We start from the raw sequence: 13,453 nt of genomic DNA, 5'->3' as shown, positions 1-13,453 counted from the left end.
CTCGGGCTTTATGTTTGTCATTATATTAATCTCTCATTTGAAATGGATACAAGGAGGAGGGGGGAGATAAATTAGTCCCATTCTTCTGGGAAGAATGAAGTGACCCTGCGAGGCGAGGGACGACCGTGCCAGCCCCACCGGCCCAGGCAGAAATGCTAATTTCTCCTTTCCTCCACCAAAGCCGGAGTAAAAAATGCTAATGGGGCTGACGGCGGGCTGCAGATAAAAGTCTGTGTCTGCTCGCGCGCACACAGATGGGTTTGAGCGCCGCGATAAGCTGGCAAACAAGGTAATTAAAATAATTAAAATGCTAAACAAAGGGGAGGATGGAGACAAGCGGTACAAAGGGCTGGGAGGGACGAGCAGCTCCTGGGAAATGGTAACTGGGTGCGGGTAAGGAGGAGGGCAGAGGGATGGAGGTGGGTGGGCTGGGAAGGAGAAGGGATGTGGGGTGCACCAGGTAACCATCCCATCGGGGAGCCCCATCCCTGGGTTGCAGCTGGCCCCGGCCACGGGGACATCTGCCTCTTCCATCCCCTGTCTGCCCCAGTGTCCCCTGCACAGGTGACTGGGAGCAACCTAGGAGCCCAGGAAAATTCCCACTGCCTTGGCAAATTTTCAATTTCAAAATTCCAGTTTAGAACAAACTGCCCCCAAAACAGGCATGTTCTGCTCCTGGAAATTGCTATCTCAAAGTCTCCCTTTTATTAACAGCATCCATTAAAACATGAAAAAAAAAAAGCGATCTTGAAATTAAAATTAATTTTTGTTTCAGGCCAAGAGGAAACATTGGATTTGAGCGAAGCAAACTTTTATTTAAAGCAAAGTCCTCAGGTGGCAGACAGCTTTCCTCTGCAAGTAGAGCTGGGGTCTGGAGCCAATCTAGAGACCTCCGTGCCTTGCTGAGGCCAAATCCCAGCATCACCAGCTGCAAATCCACACTGGTGCAGCACTTGGCAGGGATGTCCCTGATGGGCTGCCACCACCTCGCAAGGTGCAGCACAGAACTGGGATGGCCCTGCCAGCCTGTGTTGCCCCATGCCAGGTTCAGAATGCCCCAAAGGAGTGCACTTCTCCCTGCCCGTGGCTGTGCATCCATCCCTGGTGCTTTCCTGGTGGCCGTGGCCCCTGGAGCCAGGAGCCTGCGAGACAGTTTTAGCAGAAGCCACGGAGGGTGGGGAAAAAGCAGATGCCCTGTGAGATGCAATGGGGGGGTCGTGGCTGAGATCCCCCCTCTGAGCTTCCTGCTGTGAAGGAGCTGTAGCCAAAAAGCAGGCTGGGGGCTGGCAGCCTGCCCGCGGTGAGCTGAATCTCCGGCTGCAGTTTGAAGCTCGCAGACAGCTATTTAACACAAACAGCCAAGCTGTTATCTTTTCCCTTAGGGCCACCATCCCTTTCGCTTCTCAAATGCCAAATTACAGCCTACATTTAATTTCAATGCCACGGGGAGATGCATGTCAAGGGAGGGCAGCTTCGTTTAAAATTAGCCACATTAGATTAGTGGTGATACAGCCAGGGAGGAGGGCTCGGAGAGAGGAAAGTGTCCCCATGAACTTTGGGGGAATTCCTCTAGGAATGCCGAGGATTTGGGCTCCAGCAGAACCAAGTCTGCGTCATCTGCTGCATCCCTGGCTCCAAATGGATGCTGGTTCTGGCTGGGGGTATTCCATGTTTCATGGGGTCAGGGAAGGGATCTGTGGTGTGGAAGTCAAAATGTGGAGCTGGCACAGACAGATACAGGGCACCAAGTGTGCTTCCAGCCATCAGCCATTAATTATTTGTCCAAGGGACATTTTGAAGTATCTTCAGTGAAAATAGTATACTTGTTTCTGCACAGCACGCTTATGGGAGCAGGATGTGAGGTGGTGTTGGTTTTCTGACCACAGCATTGGCACTGGTAGGATTCCTGGGAGCTTTTTGCCTGGGTATGGGTTGAACAAGCAAAGGAGTAAAGACCAAAGAGCCTCTGCTGGAGCACAGCTACATTCTGCTCTGGTCTGAACCCCCAAAATGATGTTTTTTGGCGGGGGAATAATCAGAGGAGGTTGAAACCAGCCATGTGCACATGGAAAGTGTCAGCCCAAATCTCAATTTCTTTTTCTTTACATTGAAATGCAGAAATGCTAAAATTGTGGGCAATGCTTTCATGGGGAATAGTGACAGCCAGGAAAAAAAAGAGAGAGCCCGTAATTGCAGGCTTTCACTGACAGCAAAACAACCCTTTAATAATAACTAAATACAAGGAGTGCGCAGAGAGCAATCTTCTCAGAAAGAAACAAACACTGATTTTTCTTTTTTTTTCTCCTCACCAGAAACATGTCTGCTACAAAACGGCTGGCTGGCATCACCCACATCTCCTTCAGCCCAGGGATTCAGTTTGTCCCACCAAGGATTTCCAGGCATTCTGGTGTGTGGCAGGGCAGGATGAGTCCTGGCTATGCCCCCGTTCCCTCCATGCCTGTGCCCAGCGGTGCCGGCACAGCCACTCATGGGGGTGTATGATGGGTTCATGGCAGGATCCAGCATCCCTGCGCTCTGGGAACCAACCTGTTAGTTTTAATAAAGATATTAAAGCCTCAAAATCCCCTGGGGTAGAGCAACAAGGGGTGGATATGGGCAGGGATTGGGAGCAAAGCAGAAGAAACATGGAGAAGGTCCCCAGGAAGGTCCCTGCTGGAGGGGGGGAGCGGTGCCATGGAGCGGTGCCACCCCTGCTGCAGCTCACTGGCAGCCCTATGGCACAGGGGAACTGCTCCCCATTGCACAGGTCCTTCTGTGTGTCCCCATCTCAGGGCTGCTCCTGCGGGGGTGTTCCCACACTGCCTGCGCCCCTCATTCACCTCAGCTCACCCCAGGTGACACAGGGACAGTGACAGGTGACACAGTGTAGCTTCAGCAGGGGCAGAGGAGATGTTGATGGGTCTGTGGCTGGTGCCGTGTGTAATTCAGCATCTGTCTGTCACATCAAGCCAGTCCTGCAGCATTCCCAGCTTCAATAGACCCCTCTGTCCTGCTCTGCTTCACCAGATTCCCTGCCCTGCGCAGCAAATCCAACACCCTTGTTGTGGGCAGCTCCTCCCCACCCAAAGACCACCCAAAATACAATTTGCCTTGCCATGCAGCCAGCCAGTGATTTTTACAGCAGGTGAGGAAGCGGCGGCGGAGGAAGGGGGGGAGCATGGACAGGCAGAGCCGAGCCGCAGGGATGCTCCATCAACATGCAGAGCCACGTGCCACTTCGACAGTGGCCGGACAGCGTCTGGCTCATCCAGACAAACTGCTGTGGGGAAAGGTGGGAATTCAGCCCCAGAAATAACGGTGGAGAAGGAATCCCCTCACCTTGAGCCCAGGACAACAGGCTGAATCCCACCTATAGGACCTGCCATCGGGAGCCCTTTGTGGCCCTTAATTAGGCTGTAATCTAGGTGGTAGCTCCGTTTGGAGGAGTGAGGACAAATCTTCGTCTTGTACAAAGCAGTGGTGCCACCCCCAGCCTGTCCCCTCCTGCTCTCTCACGGGTGGCGTTCGGGCTGGGGAGCTGCTGTGCCAGGTCTGGGCTGGCCAAGCCGCCGGGGCCAGCCCTGGTACTCAGGAATCTGCCGCCTCGTGGGGCTTCAACTAATGTGACTTGCATCTGTAATTTACTTTTAAAAGGGGATTCTTGCTTTCTCTCTCTCCACCCTGCCTGCTGGCTGCTCCTGGATTTTCCAAGCAAAGGGAAGGGGAAGAGGGGTATGAATAAAATATCATCATGACAGCTTTTATATATATATACATGAACCCGCTCTGTCAGGCTGCGAGCTTCATTTTTAAATAAGAAGCTCAGCTCCATTCCCAAGAGGCCGGGAGAACGCAGCGGGCTTTTAAGAGAAGGGACCAAAACAGAAGAGCATTTTCCTCTCCCATCACATCAGACTGGAGCTGGGTTAATTACGCTTCTCTGTCCTGATTTAAGCATGGGAGCTTATTCAGTACAACTGTTCCTTTATTAATGAATTGCAACCCAATTTTAACCAGAGGAAGCTGACGAGGAGGAAAAAAAAAAATTGGAAACCCTTTTGCCAGCATGCTCTGTTTGCCTCTGCCTTTCATTTACATAACTTCAAAGTGATGCATTTTTTAAACCAACCTATTTTCAGGTCTGGCTGGACTGCATGGGTGCATGGACATCCATGCGGATGTGGCATTTCTCCGTGTACGCCCACTGCTGCTGCAGGGTGCAGCAGCTCCTGGGCAGGGCTGGGATGCACCATCCTGCTGGGCTGGGACGTGGCTCTCCATGCTCTGCTGCTGCCCGAGATGCTGCTGGCTCTGGGTGAATGTCACCATGAGCTTATGACCCGGTGCCAGCCAGTCCCTGCAACATATCCCGGGGTTCCAATCCTGCCCTGGCCCGTCCTCCCTAGGATGGACCAAGGGGTTCATGGAGGATGCCCCAGGGAGCAGGGATACATGCTGCTCCAGTCCTGTGCTGGTCCTGCAGGGCATCACTGGCACTTCGGGGTCCCTCTGTGTCTCCCCACAGCATCGGGGGAGTCGCGGGCATCGGCGCCGCCGCCACGCGCCAGGGATCCAGGGACATATGCTGCTTTTTCACACCGCGGAAACACCACCTGCTCGGCTTCCTGCTCAGCCCCAGGCAGGAAGAGAGGGGAGCCCATCACCCCAGTGCCCCCCAGCAAGTCCCCACATCCTCCTGCACCCAGCAGGGCGCGGCCTCTCCCTCCCAGCTGTGGGCAGCCATGAGTGACCTGAGCTCTGGAGTGCCCTGGGATGGCACAGCTGGTCCCCAATGCTCTGCAGGCAGAGAGAGCTGAGAGCGGCTTCCCAGCTCTGTGGTGTGCCAGGAGCCAGCCCGGTGCCAGCACCCACCACTGACACCCTCCATCGGCTTGCTCCACACACGGGAGAGGTGCTGGGGTAGGGGGGAGCCTCATGGATATTCATGAGCAGAGGTTTGCTGATCAAAAGGCGCAATCCTGTTTTCCTTTATAATATATCTGGTTAATACAGACTTAATGAACAAATGAATAATAAATTAGACCAATTTTGTTTTCTTTCTTCTTAGAAAGGCGGGCGTGAAGGGGGACTCTGTGAGGGTTTGATTGATAGCAGGGGCTTGCTGGGAGATCTGCTCCTCAAACCCTTATTAAATATGAAACGAATAATGGTGCAATTGGTTTATTCTTGTTGCGGCGGTGGATGCAGGGAGAAGAGGAGGAGGATGGGGAGGAAGAGGGATTTTCAACTGCCTTCATCCCACACTAAGGCAGGGTTCAGGTCTCTGGGCAGGCTGCTGAGCACCTCGGTGGTGGTGATTGCACCGATAACCGGAGCACAGTGTGGGCACAAGCTACAGGAAGCAGCCGGCACCAGCATGGCACATGGCCCGGGGTGATGCAAAGGCATCGCGAGGGAATGGAGCAACAACACCATTGCACCAGCTGGATCTGCACAGCCCCTTCTGAGCTCAGCAGGGTGATGTCTGAGGAGGTGCCACCAGGAGAAGGATGAAATGACAAGCACCATCAGGGAGATGAGCTGTGGCCACCCCGTCATGCCCGCGAGCCGGGGATGGCAAGGGGCCGTGGGTCCCTGCAGGGCAGCACAGCTCTCTGAGTGCTGCCCCTGCCGGCTTGGCTCACTGCAGCCTCCGGGCTCGTGTCACATCCCACCTGCTGATGTGAAGCACTGGGAGGAGGTGTTGAATCACAGGCCACTGGCTCATCCTCCACCTGGCAGGACTGGTGGGAAGGCAGCTGCCCAGGACAGCCCAGGGTGTTTCCCTAGGGAGCACTGGAGCTGGCATGCAGGTCTCCAGAAACACAAATCCCTTCAGAAACACCCTCCTGGCCTCCAACAGGCTCCAGGGTCTGGGCTTCAGTCTCCACAAGGTCCCACTGAGATGCCTGAACCACCTGGACTCCCTGCAGAGCCAAGGATAGGAGCACCCTCCTGCCCTAGGACCACAGCATGTCCCTCTCCCTACACAGGGGTGCTGGGCTCCTTGCAGGGTGATGGGTGTGGGCTTTCCCATGCCCAGCACCCCTCTGCCCTGCCAGGAAGGCCAGGCAGCGAGTGACTCCAGGTGGGTGCCAGCACCCCAAACCACCGGTGACAACACACACAGCCTCCAGCAGTGAAGCAGGCGCTTGTGGAAGCGGCTCCTCTCCAGGTAGCTTCCCCCTGCCATCATTTCAATCAAAAAGAGACGGAATTCCCAGCTGCTGTGATCTTAGCGTTGCTCTAGCTGCCTTGGCCCAGCCTTGCCACTTTTCTTTGAGGCTCACAGCCCCTCACTGGAGTCCTGGCCGTGGTGGGAAGCTGGGCTGGGGATAAAAGTGCCGCTTACCTGCTTACTTCTGCTCCAGCGCCCAACGAGCAGCAACACATGGATTACCAAAAATAATTCCCCCTAGAAAAGGAGGGGGGAAAGAGAGGGGGGGGGGGAAAAAAGGCAAAAAAGAAAAGAAAGCCTGTGCTGTGAGAACAGCCAGCTAACCTCGAAAGCCTCTTACCTGGCTAGATTTAACTGCCTTTGTTGCTGCATCAGCCTGAAAAATCCCCTCTCGCATCGTGTCAGTGCTGCTGGCAGCTCGGAGCCGCTTCCCGGCCCTTTGTAATGAAAGGCGGCTCTGTGCGGCGCGGCAGCCGCGGCTCCGCTCTCCCCGCTCCGGCTCCTCTCCCGAGAGACCCAGCTCTTCTCTCACACTGCTTTTCTTTGCGGGCCTGTGCACGGGGCTCCAGAAATGGCCTGGGGAGGAATTGCCTGTATTAAACACTGGTCCTGGCATTAACTTATCTTCTGCCTCCTTGAACCTGCTTATCGCTGTGATCCCAATTGCAGCACTTCCAGCTCGCTCCAAGTGGCATTTCTGAGCCATATCTCCAATCTACTAATTAATGGCTTTATTAATGCTAGAGGAATGGCATGGGTTGGGACAGGGAGCATGAAGGGCACGGGAGCTTGGGCGAATCCAGGGTGCTAAGGTGGAGCCCGAAGATGTCCCAGGGAGTTGGTGCTGGTGGGACACAGCTCCCACACCACACTCCCATCCCCTCCTTTTCCAGGGCAACCCCCAAGGCCACCTGTGCCACCACGGTTCAGAGCCTGGCATCTGTGCCACGCTCCAGCCAGCAGCATTGTGGGGCTGGGAGTGAGCAGGGGATGAATGGGACCGAGCCTGGGTGCCCTTTCCCCTTGGATTTTTCTGCCACCTCGGCACAAGCCCTCAGAGATGAAGAGGGAGCCAAATCAGCTGAGAGGTATCAAAGAGGGACGTGTGTATGTGGATGGGGTGCAACACCAATCCCAACGTCCCTTTTGAGTTGGTGTCACCCAGGATGGTGGGTGACAGCCACCTTGCCTGGGAGCATTTGGCAGAGGCGGCAGTACCCAGCTGGAGGACACAAAAGGGCGTTCATATGTGTGTGATTTGCGGGACCTGAGCGCACCTCAGGGCCCGGAGCTGCATCACCAGCGCAGCATGCACATGCAGCACGCCTTGCCATGTGTGTGGGGACAGCCACAGCCCCTTCCCTGGACCTGCCACTGCTCAGTGGGAAAGAGGACGGTGACGATGCTCCATCCTGCCTGAGATGTTTTGGTCTGTCTCCCAGGGTGGGCATCCCTGTCCCGGGCTCCCTGTGCCTCTCCCTCCCAGGCCCACATCTGGGCTGTGACCTCCATCGCGGGCTGTGTCCCCATCCCGGGCTGGGCTCCTCCTGCGCTCAGAGCGGCCCCGGGAGCGGGGGGGTCCCGAGGGGATGCCGGGCGGTGGGTGGGGGAGGCGGGGGTAAGGCAGGGGAGGCAGCGGCGGGGGCGGGGAGCCCCGGCCGGACTCCCATCCCCGGGGCCGGTGCCGGGCAGGGCCGGGGGCGGGGAGGGGGCGCTCGCCCCCCCTTCCCGCTGCCCGCCCCCGCGGCAGCGCGAGTCGGCGGCGGCTGCAGACGGGGACGGCGGCGCCGCGCAGGTAGGACCGGCACCGGCAGCGGCACCGGCAGCGCGGCCGGCCCAGGGGGAGCTCGGTGCGGGGCAGGAGCGGGCGGCGGGGCAGGTGCGCCAGCCTCCGTTCGGCTGGAGCGGCGGGGAGCGGAGCCGGGTCCTGCCCGGCCGGCACCGGCCCCGGGGATGGGAGCGGCGGAGCCCCGAGCGGGGGTGTCCCCGCTGCTGCCGGAGCCGGGGCTGGATCCTGCCGGGAGAGGGGCGGCCGCCTGGCCGGCCGCGGCGGAAAGGCTCCGGGATGGAGGATCGGCGGTCCTGGGGACCGCTCGGGGCGATGGGGCGCCTCGGGTGCCCACGGAGAGCGAGGCCGGGGGATGCCAGGGGCCGGCGTGGGCGTGGGTCGGGCGCCGGCTGCCTGGCGGCAGGTGGATCCGGGGGAGGGACACCTCGGGGGGAGCCCTCGGCCGCTCGCTGCGGCCCCCCATTTCCCCAGGGGTCGCTGGTCTGGCCACCTTGGTGGGGCCGGGGGAGCCTGGGGGGAGAGCCCGGTCGAGCGGGGAGCACCCTGGCAGGCAGGAGTCATGTCCTGAGGGGCCGAGCCCTTGTCTCCTCTCCCCGCAGAGCCCCGGCCCGCGAGAGACCGACTCCCCGTAGGCTCACTGCATCGTCCCGGGTGGCCTCGGTGGGCTACCGGGGTGGCCGGTAGCTCTCCGGGGATGTGATACATGTGACACGGCTGAGCTCCCTGCTCCGTTCCCGGCTGCCGCCTCTTCCCTCTGCAATTTTTCATCCTCCCATCTCCACGTCTACCTCTGCAGCCTCTGGTTTCTTTTTTATCCTTCCCTCTTGTTTCAAGATCCGTGGGTTTGTGTGGACTTTTTTTTTCCCAGCCCACTCTCCCCCCCCCCGCTCCTGTTTTCTCATCCGTGCTCTCGCTCGCTCGAGCCCTCGTCTTTGTTTCAGCTGGGGAAAAAAAAAAAAAAAAAAAAAATTGCTTCCCTTGTAAAGTTGGCCCTGGCAGAGCGAGCCCCTGGAGAGCGATGCTGCCCGGGTGGTGCGGGAGCCAATGGCAGCCCCCGCCGCCCTCCAGCAGCGGTCCCCAGCGCGGGGGGACACCGCTCGCCCCAATAAATACCTGTCACCTCCCAGGCAGGGCAGTGTTGGGGTGGCCCGCGGTTGGGGGGCACTGGCGGTCTGACACAGGTACCTCCGCGGAGCTGCTTTTCCCAGGGTGGGTTTTTCTCCCAGCATGATTTTGATCAGGGGCCCCGTGTCTCGGTTTGGGCACCTCTGTCACTCGAGTCTGTGTGTAGTTCTGGTCCCCGGCGGTCCCGTGGGGCTGGGGGGGGCCCTCGGCCGGCCTGGGGTCTCAAGGGGCTTGGGGTCTCAGGGGCTTGTGTTTCAGGTGTGTGCTGCTATGCCCAGGTTTGCCTTTGTTTGGAACAGGGACGGGAATGAGGGACGGGGAGGGGGGGAAGGAGGGGGGGGGTTGGTCTTTTATTTTCCCTTTTGCATGTGTCTTTGATACCGTCCCTAGGCGGGGATCCCATTTCCCCGAGCCGCCTTTGCTCTGCGTGGCTCCTCCTGCGCTGCTGGGATTCACACCAGCCCCAGGTAAACGGAGAAGCCAGGACTGCTCTGTGCTTCCCTCTCCCCGTACCGCGGGCAGGCAGCCGGATCCCGGCTGCGATCCCTGCTCGGAGCCGCTTTGTGCCTGGCTTTGGCCTCTCTGGCTCGGGTATCGCCTGCCGGATGCTGGCGGCAGAATCTGGCCCCTTGTTTATAAGCGAGGGAGTAGTTTTGTCCTTATCTCCATCTGCTACGGAGGCTGGAGCTAAAATTTCAGTGGGATGCTGTGGATCACCCCGGGCGGCAGCCGGCGTGGGTGCTACGCCCAGGGGAGGAGTGCCCAGGGGAAGGTGTGGGCACCCCGAGGGGCAGAGCAGCGATGGGGTCTGTTCAACCCAGAGCTGGGCTCTTGAGGACCACTGGTTTTAGCCATGGATTTATTGTCTGGTGTCTCTGTCTCCCCTTTGCTCTGCTTCCTTCTTCATCTCTAGGCTGGCTCTAAAAGGCAGTGAAGAGGTGATGCTCGGGGTGGGCAGTGCACAGAAGGCATGCGGGGTGTTTCGGGGGGTACGCACACACGAGGGTCTACAAAACGCCCACTTCCTTGTCCCCAGGAAGTTGTTTTTACAGGATGCCGTTGTGGCTTGGGGCACCCGATGATTCTGATGAACTAAATAAAGGCGGGTGGAGCGGGAGGTGAAGGCACCGAGCCCCGTGGGGAGCGCCGGCCGGGCCCCTCCGGCTCAGCGGGGTCGGTACGGCCGCGGCGGCTCCAAGGGCCGCGTTTGGAGCAATGACGTGTGCGGTGACGGGAAGGAGGGAGGGTGAGCAGGGCACCAGCAGGAGCCGGAGCCCGGCCGCATCCCGGGGCTGCCGTGGACATCCACAGCGGGAACAGAGTCGGGGAGGGCGATGAACGAGGGATGGCGTCTCCCCCTGCTCTGCCCTCCGCCTGCCTCTGCGCTGCTGAGCCCCAGCACAACTGCTGCGAGCCCCTGCTTGCCCCTGCTTGCCCTCTCGAAGCCGCTTGAACTCGGCCACGGGGAAAGAAGGCCGGGCCTAGGGTTTCCTCCCACCTCCCCCCTTTTTTTATGTGCTTTTAGACATGAGACATTCCTGAGCGGATATTCGTTGCCGGGGCTGGGACGCCTCCTGCCAGACAAAACTCATGAGAAATAGGGGAACTAGTTTGGGATTTTTTTTCTCCAGTGTCTTGACCCTTTGAGTTATTGAAAAGCCAGCTGCAGCTCAGCCCTGTACAGCGATTCCCATGTCTCCAGCCAGTCATTTTGGGTCTGAAGGTGGCTTGTAGAGAAGTCATTGTGACTATGGGAGCAGCAGCTCACACTGTTGTGTTTTTTGTGGCAGGTTACATGGTTTTGTCTCTATTTCCTCCCCTCCCCAGTTCAGATGTGTAATTATCAGAATCGTCAAAGTGTAAGTTATAAAACAAAAATCTGCTGTGACATAGTGGTAACTGCCCTCCGTGAGGTCAGCCTTTGGAGCTGGGACACCCAGAGGAGCACTCTGCCCTGACCCATCTCCTGGCCACCATCCCATCACCCACCTGGCCAGTGCCAGGGGAAGGAGGGGAGATGCAGTTAGGCAGGCAGGGAGTGGGTGACCTTGTGAGGTCCCCTTCGTCCTGCTCCGCTCCACCACCTCTCGTTTTTGTCCAGGCACTCACTGTAGACATCTCTGAAAGCTCTAATCTGCAAAGCCCTGGGGGGCTCCACACTGCACTGGCTGCTATTATCCCCGAGACAAAGAGGGACAGGCAGGCAGATTACCTTGGCCTTTAGTTTTTCAGCTGGGAGCAAAGAAAAGCTTTAAATGAGCTTGCTGCCAGAGAGGGATTGACGAGGCAGAGCCCCAAATGCAATGCCCCGCACTCCTTCCTCTCCTCAGATGCTGCGGGACCCCATTTCTCATCCCTCGGGCTGTCCTGTCACTCCCTGCTCTACTGCAAAGCCCCAAGGGGAAGCAAGGTTTTGTCTCAGGTCTGGGCTCCTCTGGGGCTCCCCTGCAGCACCCTCAGTGTCTCAGGCCCTGGAGCACCTGGGCCCGGCCTGGAACAAAGTGACGCTTACACCCACCTTGTATCCACCATCTCTGCACCTGGTGGTCACATTTCCAGGCTGGAGCGGTGCTGGGCTCCCGTGGTCTCGTCCCGCCCGGCTCAGGGGCTCCTCTCCATGCCAGGGGCTGCATCCCATCCAGACTGGCCCCGTGCCGAGACCACAGCGAGGGGCAGGTCCCCTCCATATGGTGCCCCTGGCCGGCTCCCAGCGCCGGGGCAGGTGCTCTTGTCGGGACTACACAAAACCCCATTGTCGGGGCCCGGAGGGCTTCCCTCCCCGCGCAGGGGCCCGTGCCAGCCCCCGGGCTGATGGCTCAGCCTGGCCGGACACGGCCGCATCCTCCTCTGGGTGCTCTGCAGAGGATGCTCCCCGTACAGCCGCTGTCCCCCTGCTGTCCCCTCCCGAGCGGCCCGGCTACCGACAGCGCTGCTGGGTGGGTTTTGTCACCCGGCCGCTGAAGTGCTGATGGTTTTATGCCCAGCACTTAATTATTTCCCCGATTGCCAGCGCCATGTGCTGGCGAGCGGCGCTGGCTGTAACCCCGCCGAGCCTGACGCCGCCGCTGCAGCCCGGGGAGCTAATGGCAGAAGCACACCACACGTGGAGTTTAATTATTGGCTTTCTTCCTTAACAGAGTACATTGGCTGACCTTAATGCAATTAATTAGGGCTTAATCAACTTCTGGTGGCTCTGCACAGCACACAGTGATTCCTGCCTTTCCAGGAGGGTTTATAAGAGGTTAAAGCGGTAGAGGGGAGGGTGTGGTGTTGTTTGTGGGTTTTGTGGGGCTGTGCTGATAAGTTAGTCAGGAATTGGGATAGAATTTGTGTCTTCCCGGGCTGGGCACGTTGCTTGCCATGCTAGTAAAGGCAGGGGAGAGGTGAGCTGGACTCAAAAGCTGTGCCTGAAGTGATGCTTCTGCACAGAAGTGCTTGTGTTGCTTGTTTTTGGCATCACACTGAGCTCAGTGGTGGCTTGCAGTGGGAATGTGGCCGGGTTGTGCATTCAGCTGCTGCTGGTGGGTGGCACTCAGGTTTGCACCCAGAGTGCCGGAGGTGATGTGTGGGGGGCCCCTTTGCCTCCCTGAGCAGCTGCCAGCCTTGGAGACAAGAAGTTGTTGGTCACTGGCTGTTCCTGAGCAAGAGTGAGGCTCCTTCCCCTCCCTGCCCAGCAGCATTTAATAATTAATAGTTCTCATTAATATTACAGAATGCCTCCAGCACCCCTGGCATGGGCTCTTGGCTCTACACCCCATGGCTCCTCTTGGCTTGCCTGCTGCGTGCCCCAAAAGCTTTTGCAGCCCCTAAAAAGGGGCTTAGACACAGATGTCCAGCATAAAGATTTATTTGCAAACCTTGTGTCTCCAAACCAGCAGGCACCTGTTGGCATTTCTGGTGATGGGATGCCTTGTCCTTGGGCTCTTGGCTTCACCTGGGGATGAAGTGACAGCCTTGGCCTTGCAGAAAGCCCCTGGCAGGGGAGGTGGCCCTGTGCAAGTGGTGTCCTGGTGTCAGCTGTGGTGGTGGTGGCTGAAACCATGGCATGTCCTGCTGCCTACCCTCACATCGTGCATGCTTTGCATCCTCTCTGTGCCACCATCCCATAGCAGTTCCTGTCACACAGTGGCATGTCCCCCTCTCTGCTGCTGTTTCCTTGGGTCCCCATGTCCCTGACTGTGCCACCAAGCCCCCTCATGCAGGCTGCCCAGTGCTGGGACTGGGATGTGGCAGCAGGAGCTGTGCCAGGCACTGTTGCTGCCTTGTTTGCTTCAGTGCCAATTCATTAATATCAAAAAGCTAATTAGGATTCCACAGCCCTTCCCACCCGGCCCTCTCCTTTGGAGGCTGGAGGATACTTG

The sequence above is a fragment of the Poecile atricapillus genome, chromosome 9 (genome assembly GCF_030490865.1).
Source record: "Poecile atricapillus isolate bPoeAtr1 chromosome 9, bPoeAtr1.hap1, whole genome shotgun sequence".
Lineage (NCBI taxonomy): Eukaryota > Metazoa > Chordata > Aves > Passeriformes > Paridae > Poecile > Poecile atricapillus.
This window is presented reverse-complemented; position numbering follows the sequence as displayed.